Raw genomic sequence first — 13,200 nt, 5'->3', positions numbered from 1 at the left:
CTCTTGACATGTGACTAGACCACATCCTTTTTTGGTCAAACATTTCCTGAATTCCTGGATGTTTACATAAGTAATAAAAATAATTTTACATGAAATCTTGATTTGCGTTACAGAGTTGGTTAGAATAATCATTTGAAATTCCTTTCTGGTTTTGAATTGCAGATAAAACACTGTTTAAAAGTTGAATAATGTGATCATATTTTAATGTAAAACTGAGCATAAATATGTAATTAGAGAGACTAGAAACTAAATACTTCTAAGTATGTATGTATTCATGCTTTACATAGTAGAATTTCATTATTCCTTTTCTAATTCCATCACATTAAATGTCATTAATTTTGCATTTTATAAGATGGAGAAAATTGTAATTATGACAAGCTTAACTTTGAAATGTTGACAGTAACAGAGCAGGCATAATATAAATATATTATGTTTTTAAAGTCATATCTTATTACCAAAAACAATGATTGAAGAGAAATGAATAAGTACCAATCTTAGGCAAGTCACTTAAATATTCACAGCTTTAGTTTCCTCATTTAGTTCCCTCATTGGGAATAATATTTGCATCTGTCTCACAGGGTTGTTGTAAGTATCAAATGAGTTAACATGTGTATAGTGCTTTGTACACCCCAAGGCACTACATAAATTCTAGCCATTGTTATTCTCATTTTCTATCTCTATAAAAAAAACCCCAAACAACTTTTCTATGAGAAAAATCTACCCATGAATCAATAACAATATTTGTGAAGGTATGACATTGGGCTTTTGCTAATCACATTCTATAGCAGATCACAATCTTTATAGTTATACAATTACCTGAGAATAACAAAAATTATGTATATTCCATCGTGCTAATAGCTGACAATTAAAAAAATTGTTTTGGACAAAATAACATTTCAAAGTTTCTCTCCATCAAGGTTATCTTCCATATGTGTTAAAATAAATGGAAAGAGGAAGAGCATAAGCATTTAATAATTGTGTACTATGTATCATGCACTCTAGACTAAGCACTTTACAAATATCATTTCATTTGATTTTTACAATTACTCTGGGAAGTAGGTGCTATTATTCTCTTAATTTTGAAATTAAGGAAACTGAGGCAGTTTAAGTGATTTACCCAGTGTCATATAGTTAGTGAGTAAATGATTTGAAATCAGACTTTCATAATCCAGGTCTGGTATGTTATCCACTTTGCCACTAAAGTGCTTCACTAAAGATTATTAAAGAATCACTAAAGATTCATTGAAAGACATAACAACAGAGATAATTTTGTATAATGATCCTCTGATAAAGCATATCAAATGAGATTTAAATCAAAGAGGTATAAGGAAATTATTTCGTACTGTTAAGATGGAAGTCAAGAATGGAATCCAATTCAACAATGAGGTGATCCCAGGCAATTCCAATAGACTTGTGATGGAAAGTGCCACCCACATCCAGAGAAAGACATATGAAGACTGAATGCAGATCAATGCATAGTATTTTCACCTTTTTGCTTGTTTTTTGGTGTTTGCTTTTTTTCTCTTTTGTCATGTTTTTTCCCTTTTGAGCTGATTTTTTTTTTTTTTTTTTTTTTGCTTAGCATGATGAATGTGGAAATACATTGATAAGAATTGTACACATTTAACCCTTATCAGACTGCTTGCTGTCTTGGGAAGGAGGAATTGGAGAGGAGAGGGAGAAAAACATGGAATACAAGGTTTTGCAAAAGTGAATGTTGAAAACTATCTTTGCATGTATTTAGAAAAATAAAATAACATCAAAAATAAGTATAGAATACAAATGAATGAGGGGATTCCTTGTAGAACAGATAAAGAAGTCCTTCTGATGCACCTGCTGGTGAATGATATTTTGATTGGTTCAAATACCAGCACTTGGAAGGTCTCCTAACTGAGATCTAAAATTACTCAAAAGAATTCAGTTTAACAAACAAAAAAAGAGTGGATAAAGAATGCCTATTATCAATATTTTGACATGTAGTTGGACGGACAATGCATGGATCTAGTCCATCATTATTCTTGGTGGATAACGCAGACAAACAATGAACTGAGAACTGAAGTGAGCAGAAAGAGTTGAATATGGATGAAAAATTGAAGAAATGAAAGTGATTTTAATGACCTTGAATTTCTCCCTGTAATAAAGGCCATTTTTTAAAAATCATGAGTTTTCCAGTGCTGCTAGAAGCCTGTGAATCATAGAATTTAAGCATGTTTAAACAAATAAAATGGCATATCACAAAAAGGAAGAAGCACAAAGTAGATTTAATTAGGTTGAAGCACATTAGCATATGGATTAAATATGGATGTCCCCAAGGTCTGTCCCTCTGTATTAGTTTACTTGAAGATTCATCCATCAGCTTAGCTTGTATTCCATAATCATCTCTTATTCTGATAATTCTCAGATATACTTATTCAGCTCTTTCCTCTTCCCTAATCTCTAGTCTTTTTCCATCAACTGCCTATTGAACATTAAATATGTGATGGATATAGATATAGGAAGATATAAACATTAAATGTCCTGTGGACATACTACTCACCATGTCAAAACTGAGCTTATCTTCCTCTATAAGCATTCTCCTGTTTTTAAACTTTCCTATTACTATCCCTATTACCACCATCCTCCCACTCATGCAGGTTCCTGTGTGTCATCTTCAATATCCATTCTGTTGTCAAGCTGTGTCACCATATTCCCCCTTTCCTGCTCTGGGGCCTTGCTCACCTCATTTCTGTACTGTTAAAATAGTCTCCTGGTTAGTGTTCCTACCTTGTTTCTCCCCATTCCAATTCATTCTCCATTCAATTATCAAATCTTTATCAAGTGCAAGTCTGACCACATCACCTCCCCTTAGTCAATAAACTCCAGTGGTTCCTACAGAATCAAATATAAAAGCTCCTAGGTTTTAAAGTTCATCATATGGCTCTGTTCTCACAGGCTCCTTCCAGTTAGTCCCCTCAATAGATGTTGTGTGCCTTATTGTTCCTTGCATAAGATTCTCCATCTCCTGATTCCATACATTTTCTCTGATTCTCCCCCATACATAGGATTCTCTCCCTTCTTATTGCCATATCCTGGTTTCCTTCAAGTCTCAGCTAAAATCCTACCTTTTATAAGAAGTTTTTGCTGGTCATGCTCAATATGGCTTCTCCTTTGAAACTTCCTCCAATTTAGTCGGTATGGACCTTACAGCTGCATAATTGGTCACATGTGAATGCATATTCATTAGAACATGAACTTCTTTAGGACAAAGACTGCGTTTCTTGCCTTTCTTTGTATTCCCAGCACTTTGCAGAGTGCTTTGCACATAGTCTGTTCTTAATAAATGTTTGCTGACATGACTATTGGAAGATAAGCCTGCACTTTAGGTCTTCACAGCTGTTTCCTGTACTTGCAGAAAAACAGACACATAATGATTCCCCACTTGTGATCCATGGACAGCTCCAAGTGGATAGCTCCACTTGTGATCCATGCTTGGTGAGTGAGGTGCCTAGTTCTCTGACATTCTTTTGGGGAGCTCTTACAGCTTAATTCATGTAACTGCCATCCAGCAAATTATAGGTTAAGTATAACATATTCACATTTACCTTGGTGGGGGCTTGTTAATGATAATTAATAGGAAGATATCTAGCCTTTATTTGGGGTTTTGCTGGGGTTTTTTTTCCTACTTGTTCATGATCTCTGGAAGAATAAGTCTGATATGGTGGGGAAAAAAGTAACATAATTTATGAAATCAGAGAATTTGGCTTCAAATATTGCCTCTGATGCTTACTGCCTATGGTCAAGTCACTTACTTTCTTTATATTTCAATTTCTTCATCGAGAAAATGAAGTTTCTTCCAGATCTTTATCTCTTATACAGTAAAGATACAGCCAGATTGCTGTCAAAGCCATGATGCAAACAGAAGCTGCAGTCCACTGTTACTAGTTTAGATTTCAGTGAAAGTCTTAAGGCAATCTACCTCTTTTTCCTTTTTTCAATTCTTTCTTCAAAAGAGTAATCAGACTTCAGCTATTTCTATTCCCTCCACTTATTTTTTTACTGCTTCAGTTTCCCAGAATTAGTTGAACTTAAGTATCTAAACAGTTCAAGTTTAACTGGTTTGGAAGTATGAGTTCTGTAGAAAATGATTGCTATTTCCTCTTCAATTTTCATTTTTAGACATGCTAAAAAGAAGACTCAGCTTAAAGATTTAATTATATTCCTTCTATAATTAACATATTTTAATTATATGGTATCACTATCACAATACATATTTTGCTCGTGAGCCTGTATTATTCTTTATCATTCATTTGAACCGTAACCCAAGAACTTTGTGTTGCTATGTAATCAACTCTTGATCATGTGACTGTGGATAGAATGTTGGACTTGGAACACATCTACCCTCAGACACTTACTATCTGTGTGACTGTGGGCAGGTCACAACTTCTGTCTCAGTTTCCTCATCTGCAAAATGGGGATGATAACAGTATCTGCCCCTCAAGGTCATTGTAAGGACAGAATGAGATTATATTTGTAAAACACTTTGAAAACTTTATGGCACTAGTATAAGTGCTAGTTATTATTATTATTATCTTCCAAAAATGAAGAAGAGAGGTAACATAGATATGTCTCATATTATTTTTGTTTTACTTTGGAATACACAATATGACTTTCCCCAGCATATTTAATACCTTATTTAACTTTGGTTGATAAACAACTAAAAAGTTTACATTCCTCAACAGATTCCATTATACTTGGTACCATGTTTCCTCTCTCAAAAGGAACCTTCCTGCCATATTTATCTTTCCTATCTTCACAATCTTAATCTTTCCCCTTTATTCTCACTTCTCCTTTGCTTTCAAACCTGCTCAAGTCTCTGATTTTTTACTTGACCTCCATTATCTAATTCCTCAAACTAGTCTATTTTTCATCTCTGTCAAACTTCTGGAATCCAGATATACTGCCTCCTCTATTTCTCTACCATATTTTTTCTTCTGCAACCTGGCTCCCATCTCAACTAATATACTGAAATTATCATTCCAGAAGTCAACAGTAAGCTCTTTCTCTTCAAAAACAATATTCTATTCTCAGTCTTTATTTTTCTTTTAAAAAATAATGGATATTTTTGTTGTTATTGCTCAGTTATAACAGTTGTGTCTAACTCTTGGTGACCCTTTTGGAGTTTTCTTGGCAAAGATATTGGAGAGATTTACCATTTGTTTCTCCAGCTTATTTTATAAATGAAAAAACTGGGACAAACACCTCTGCAATGAAAGGAATAAGGTATATTTTTTCAACTTTTGTCTAATCAGTAAACATTTATTAAGTACCTACTATGTGCCAGGCACTGTGCTTAGCACTGGTGATACAATTAACAAAAAGAAAGAGAGTCACTGCTATTGGAGGGAGACAACAACAATAACAACAAATGGAGGCAGGAAAGGTGGGAGAGGGATAGGAGATAGAGAAGAACATCATGGTATTACCAAACACAGGGATACCTTGTTTTCAGGTGAAGTATAATGGAAGATGTTTCTATTACTGTTTTTTTAATTTCTGTCCTTGTCATCTCTGTATAGATAGCTCTGCTTACTTCACTTTTTATCTGTTCATTTAAGTCTTCATTTGCTTCCATGGATCCCTAATATTAATTTCTCATGGCAAAACAATATTCCATGATATTCATATGGATCATAATTTGGCCATTCCCCACTTGATAGGCAACTATTTTGTTCGAGATCTTTCCTACTACAAAGTATTGCTTGTTTTCCTCTGAGTATGTAGGCTCTCCATATTGAAGGGTATAGACATTCTAGAAACCTCCTTAATTTAATTCCAAATTGCTTTTCAGAATGGTTGGACTACTTCTCAACTTCTCCAGTAGCACATTAGTGAGTCTGTATTTCTAAAGGCCATTCAACATGGTTTGTTTCTATCTTTTCCCATCCTCTATTGTCCATATGCTTTTCTATTTCTCTCGACCTCTCTTCAGTATTTAATACTAACTGAATGGTATAATGAATCAAGTCCTGGTTTTGGCATCAGGGAGAACTGAGTTCAAATTATGTTTCTTACTTACTATCTGTATTTGTATCATATCTTTTCCATCTTTGGGGAAGACTTTATTTCCACAAGCATTCTCTCATCTGTAAAACTGGGATAATAAGATTTACAAGGCCTTTCTCACAGAATTGTTTAAATCTTCATTAAGATAAAGCATGAAAATTATTAAATAAATGTCAGATATTATTTTATTATCCTTCTTGAAACTTTTTTTAGCATATTTTAATACCTTACATTTCTTACTCTTCTTCCTCTTTGATTATTTCTTCTCTGTTTTATCTCCTTACTGTAGATATTCCCTCAGTATAGATTTTAGATTTTAGATTTTTAAAAAAATTAACTCATTTCTCCATCCCCTTCATCTCTCCTTCTGCAGTAGTTAGGTGGCATAGTAGCTAGATTTAGAGTCAAGAATAACCCCAGTCAACATTTACATAGTCATTATTGTGGGCCAGGCCCAACTAAGAGCTTTAAGATTGTTATTTCATTAGATCCTTATAAAAACTCTGGGAGGCAAGTGCTATTATTATTCCCACATTACAGATGAGAAAACTGAGGCAAACAGAGTTCAGTGACCTGCCCAGGATCACATAGCTATTAGGTGTCTGAGTTCAGATTTGAATTCCATATTTAAGTCTTCCTGACTTTAGACCAGATACTCTATCCAATGGACCACATGACTTTCCCCAACATATTTAATACCTTATTTATTTAATTTTGGTTGATAAACTACTAAAAAGTTTACATTCCTCAATAGATTCCATTATACTTGATCCATGTTTCCTCTCTCAAAAGGGACTTTTCCTGCCATATTCATCTTTCCTACCTCCATAATCTTAATCTTTTCCCTTTATTCTCACTTAAACAGCTTAATAGTTGTGTGACTCTTTGCAAGTTAATTTCCCTCAATCTCAGTTTCATTACTTGTAAAATGGGGATACTAGGATGTACCTCATAAGACGGCTGTAGGAGTCAAGTTAAATAATGAAGTTGAAGATCTTTGCAAACTTTCAAAAGCTATTTAAATATTACCTGTTGCTATAATTGTAATTGATAACTATCAGCTTCAGTTATGACTCCTAAATGTTTATCATAAGTCTTTTAATATTCCTTTCCTGAGAAAGCAATCAAATGTAAGAAAGCTGACATCACATAAGCTAGATTTGAATCCTTGTTCAAATACCACTTAACTACCTAGGATATACTATAAGATATTTAATATGTATGGGAATGCCTGCCATCTAGGGGAGGGGGGGAAGGAAGGAGGGGAAAAATTCGGAACAGAAGGGAGTACAAGGGATAATGTTGTAAAAAAAATTACTTATGCATATGTACTGTCAAAGAAAATGTTATAATTATAAAAATTAATAAAAAAATAAAATAAAATAAAATAAGATAAACAAATACCACTTAACTGAAAGATTCTGAAGGAGTTACTTCTCTCTTTAGCATTTCAGTGTCTTCATCTGTAAAATGGGAATGAAAACAGGTACACTGACTATCTCACTGTGTTGTTGTGAATATCACTTTGTATATTTAAAGGGGTTATTATTGGAAGATGAGTTAATCTGATTGTGCAATTACAATTGCTTTCAATTCCAAAACTGAATAATACTTTCTCTTCCAACCAGTTCAGTTCCCTTATTTCTATCAAAAGCATGTCTGTTTTAGGAGGCTAGAATCCTTGGGATTATTTTCATGTCCTCATTTTCCTTTGCCCCTTATATCCAGTCAATCAATGAATTCAGTCATCATAATAAGAAAATGCAGATCAAAACATTTCTCAAATTTTACTGTATACAGAGCAAACTGGCAAAGATAACAAAGATGGGAATGGTATATGCTATAAAGGTTATAGAAAGACACAATAATAAATTTTTGGTGGAGCTATGAGTTAATTTAACCATTCTAGAAAGCAATGTAAAAATATGCTCATAAAGAAAGTGATTGAGCATCCATACTCTGATTCTGAATTTTTTTATTCCTTTATATTTACTTCAAGAATCACAATAAAAACATGAAACATCTCAGAACATTTATAGCAATATTGGCTGTGATAGCAAAAATATTAAAATTAATCTAGGAAGAAAGCAAAACACTGGCTGAATGTCAGGCTCTGAAAGTATCATGAAAACATAAAGAATTGGGCTGAATTTATATTAGGCTAAATGTAAAGTCTTGCACATAGCTACAAAAAAAAATCACAAAAACAAAGTAGGAGAAAAAAATATATATATAACAATTGTTCTAAAAAAAGATCTAGGGAGTCAATAAAGAAGCTCATGTGTCTTAGGCTATCATAAGAGGGCATAGCTTCATGGAATAGAGAGATGATAATTCCATTGCACTCCTTCCTCAGCAGAGTTCAGATGGAGAAATGTGTTTGTTTCTTGTTATCATAGTTTAAGGACATTGATAAGCTGAAACCTATCCAAGAAGGCAATGAAGATAATAATGGACTTTGAGTTCATACCCTATGAGGTTTGGTTGAAAGAAGCAAACATGTTTAGCTTGGAGAAGATTCAAGGGGACCATTAGAGGTGTCTTTAAGTATTTGAAGGCTGTCTTGTGAAAGAGGGATTCATAGTATTCAATTTGGCCCCAGAGAGCAAAAGAAAGAGTAATAGGTTGAAGTTACAAAGAGTCCAATGAAGGCCTGATTTCATCAAACACTTCCTAACAAAGTTTTCAAAAGTGGAATTGTGTACTTTGAGATGTGGATTCTGCTTCCTAGAAGGTATTAAGCAGAAGCTGTTCAACCACTTGCCACTTATGATACAGTGGGGTGATAGGTTGGAGTAGAAGGCTGCTGAGGTCTCTTTCTACTCTCAAATTTGATGATTCTATAACTGGTTAATGTCTGACATTCCATTCAGATCTAGAGCTATGATCCTATAAGTCTAAATATAGTCCTATTATTGCCCAATAAGTCCTATAATCAATGTCCGCTAAGTCCTACAACTATAAATCCAAAAACCTAAGTTAACAGAATAATTTAGGCAAATTACTTAACTTCTGAGTTTCAGTTTTCTCAACTATAAATTAGGGTGATAATATTTATACACCTAGTTCTCAAAATTATTATGAGAAAAGTACTTTGTAGATTTTGAAATATTTTATAATGTGCTATAATTATCACAGTGGATACTCACTAAATATTTACTGCGTCAGGTAGAATTAAATGGTATAAAAGTTAGACTAGAAGTATGCTGAGCAGCAGTAGGATGCTAGCAAACTTCTGCTTTTTTTTAGATAATTTTGAGAAGGATAATTAATTAAATAATTCGAAACTGACTACATATTACATACCCTGGCTACTAAAACTAATCCGTAGATCTGAAGAGAATAGGAATATTGGTTAAAAGTGTAAAAGACGCTAGTTAGTCTGGTTGGTTTTTTAAAAAAAATAATCATAGATTTTCATGTGTATATGAGAACAGTTTTACTTCTGTGACCTATCAACTAGATGAAATATGATGGAAAATAATATTACACAATTCACTTTTCTCAGAGCCAAACATAGAGTTTTGGCCTAATTTGGAATCTTTTCCACATCATTATTTTGGCCAGTCTATTTGTTTAAATGACAAAATCCTAGAAGTTACACCATCCTATTATACTAAAAGGCAACACTCTGTGGAACAGCCCCACCAGTTCTGTAGATATGACTGGGATTGTTAGGAAGGGGATTAAAAACCTGGAATGCAGCAAATGAACACATTCTTCATCTCTTTCAGCATCTTATTAATTGATTTATTTTCTAAGCCAGATGTGACATCAAGTGATGTACTTAAATAGATACTGAAAGGTCAGTGTCATCCCTTTTTGGGGCTGAATTAATTCTTGAAGGATAAATTAGTGTTTTTTACTCTGACTGAGGCAGAGCAGACACCAATGTTTATGTTGCACTTAAGAAACCATCTCAAAAGCACAATACTGTCACTAGTCATGACATACTGAGCTCTAGGGAAAATCATAACAAGAGAAATTATCTCTAAAAAATGACATGGGTGCATTGTTCCCATTTTTAAGTAGAAGAAGTTATTAAATATCAAACACATGAGATGTTTATTATAGGTGATGAGGACAAGATGCTGTCATCCCCTTAAGGTGGTTATCAAAACCTCATGATTGTACATATGTAGGAATTGAGCTAAGGCTGTTGCAAAATTAAACCTAAAATTTGATTTACAAAATTGTTTTTTATGAAATACTAACTTCTCTTTCTTACAAAAAATTATATCTTGATTCTCCAATAGACTATTATGACCATATGACTTGGAATATATATGCTGAATATCCTTCTCTTCCTCCAAAAAGTTATTAAGGAAATACCATTTTAATATAAACTGCATTCATTGTACAATCTAGAGAATGTTTTAGTAATTGTTTCTTGCTTGATAAAAATGGGATAACCCTCATGCCTTGTTCCTAAGAGCCATTTCTCCTTATTTGAAACTATGTCATCCCTCTAAATAAGCTTGCTACCATAGAAACTAATTCCATAAATACTGCTCTGAGCTCAGTGCATTCTTGTAGAAACATTTGTTTTTAAAATGCTCCATGAGTTATGTCTCTGTTCTCAAAAAGCGCATGGTTTTTAAGCAAATAATTTCTTTTCTAAGTGAGTAAAAGAACATGCAATATGAAAAAAAAAACATTATACAAAACTTTCATTTTATACTATTTTCTCTGCTTTACTAGATCCATGTAAATAAAAAATTGGTATTTATACAAAGTAGCCTGGCAGGATGGTTAAAGAGGTAGTCTTAGAAAAAAATCACTTACATTCATGTCCTGCCACTGAAACACACTTTGCTCGATTATCCCGGAGAAGTCACATAACTTCTTAGTGCCCTCAGACAACTCTCTAATACATCAAGTTGTAGAACTGCTAAATTGTATTGGTAATGGTGATTGTGATGGTAATGGAAACAGGTGTTCTACCCCAAGAGTTCAACACATTGATGAAATATCAATATTTCATGTATAGATAAATATACCCCAAAATATCCTCAATATTAATGTGGAGGGGTGACTTCATATTACTGAAAACTATGCTCAGAAAGGCAAATTCTGGGAAAGTTCTACTGATGTGCAAAGACTTTAAGGAGAGGTACCAATTTTTCTTAGCATCTGCCTACCTAAGTGTGGAACATCATCATGTCAACAGAGGGTCTAGGCACCAGAAGGCCATTTAGTCTAGCCACAGTTACCTATCATATTATCTTCCAAGTTTTCAGCATTAGTAAGAAAACTTACATGGATGAAATTATAGATCCTTGAAATACTGAAATGTTCTATTGTAAAGTAAACAGTTACCTGTCCCATAATCTCTATTTCCCAGGGCTATTGTAAACTCCAAATGATATTAAACAGTATAAACATTATAAATTTTAAACTTTGTAAACTTAAAAAATGTTATATAAGTACCAGTTAATTCATTCATTTAACAAACACTTATTATGCTCCATCAAGCTAAGCACTGGGACCACAGAGACAAAAAATATAGAATAAATAATCATTCCCAAGAGGAGGAAAGGAAGGAGCTGTGGGGGAGGAAGAGTATGAGGGCAGAGATAGGGTGAAAGCGCTAGGATATGCTTTCAGAAGGAGACAGTATTTGAGTTCAGCTTTGAAGGAAAAGAGGAATTCTATGAGATGTAGGTGAAGAGGAATAAAGTACATCTCAGGCAGCAGAGGCCATCCTTAAGATTATATAAAAATGGGAAATGGGAAGTTGCCTTGGTTAGATACATGTAGTCCAAACAATTATTATTATTTCAATAAATCTAAATTCTTCTTCAAACATCATTTTTCATTTATCTGGCAAGTTAAAAGGGACCATTACTAGGTTTAATAGCTTTGGCTAATGTAGAATGCTGGTCTCAGAGTCAGGGAGAGCTGCATTTAAGCCCACACATAATGGCTATGTAACTCTGGGAAAGTCTCTTAACCTCTCATTTGATTGAAACTCTAAGATGAAATTTTACTTGTTTCTGTCTATAGTGAAGGGGCATTTCCTCCCTGGAATTGGTCCTTATATTTAAAAAATCACAAAACTAAACGAAAACAACAAAATACAAAAAATAAAGAAACTAAAACCTATAAAAAATGAGTAGCAAGAATACATTCCTTTTTATGTAAGACAAAAGGAATGCCATAGTCCTAGGGTAGCAAAATGAATAGTTCACGACAGCAAATTGTCCAATAATAGTGTCTGTAAAAACAAATATGAATAAGTCCAAGACTAGTTAGTCTAATAGGACAGTAATGTTGCTTCTACAGCAAAAACAACAATAAAAACCACTTGATTAAAGTCAGTTGTTCTGACAAGACTTTGAAGGTTTTCTCTATTATTAATTCAGGCTAAAGAAGATTCATTCCAATGGATCATAATATTTATTGTATTAACAGTAATCAATTTCTTGGCTTTAGAATGACTTAAGTGGATTATGTTATTATCATTCCAAGATTTAAATAATCAGGTGAATTTACCTGTTATACAAGATATTTCTGAACTCATTGGTAGTTTTCTTTTCTCTGGGTGACATGCAGAAACAACCCATAATAGCACATTCTATAACAAGATTTTACACACACACATCCATACATCCATACACAATTATTTATTGAATAGTGAGAGGTAGCATGGTTGAATGTAGTAGCTCTCAAAGTCTGGCATATGAATTCCTAGGGAGTTCCAGAAACCCTTTCAAAGGGTTCTTGAGGTTAAACCTAATTCTATAATAATACTAAGATTTTGCTTATTAAAATACACCTTGATTTTCTAACTAAATATCTGTGTGGGGTCAGATTTTTTCATATAGTTTGACCAAAACTAATATAATACAAGAATTCATCTTGTATTAATCTTCCATTAAACCATATTTTTAAAAGATTTATAAAAATATGTAAAATAATATCACTCTGGTATTTTTAAAACAGTTATTTTAAATAAAATAAATTATGTTACTATATAATGGATTTATTTTTGTTATTTTGAATGAATTAATAGATATTTTGAAATTTTGGCATATGGCATATCTCAATATATATAATCCTAATAAATAAAGTCTTGGGAGGGCCTCAATAATTTTTAAGAGTTCAGAAATGCTTTGCGACCATAAAGTTTGAGAACCAATGGTATAGTGGGTCGAT

The sequence above is a fragment of the Sminthopsis crassicaudata genome, chromosome 5 (genome assembly GCF_048593235.1).
Source record: "Sminthopsis crassicaudata isolate SCR6 chromosome 5, ASM4859323v1, whole genome shotgun sequence".
Lineage (NCBI taxonomy): Eukaryota > Metazoa > Chordata > Mammalia > Dasyuromorphia > Dasyuridae > Sminthopsis > Sminthopsis crassicaudata.
The sequence above is the reverse complement of the archived record's forward strand: the minus strand, read 5'-3'. Positions refer to the sequence as shown.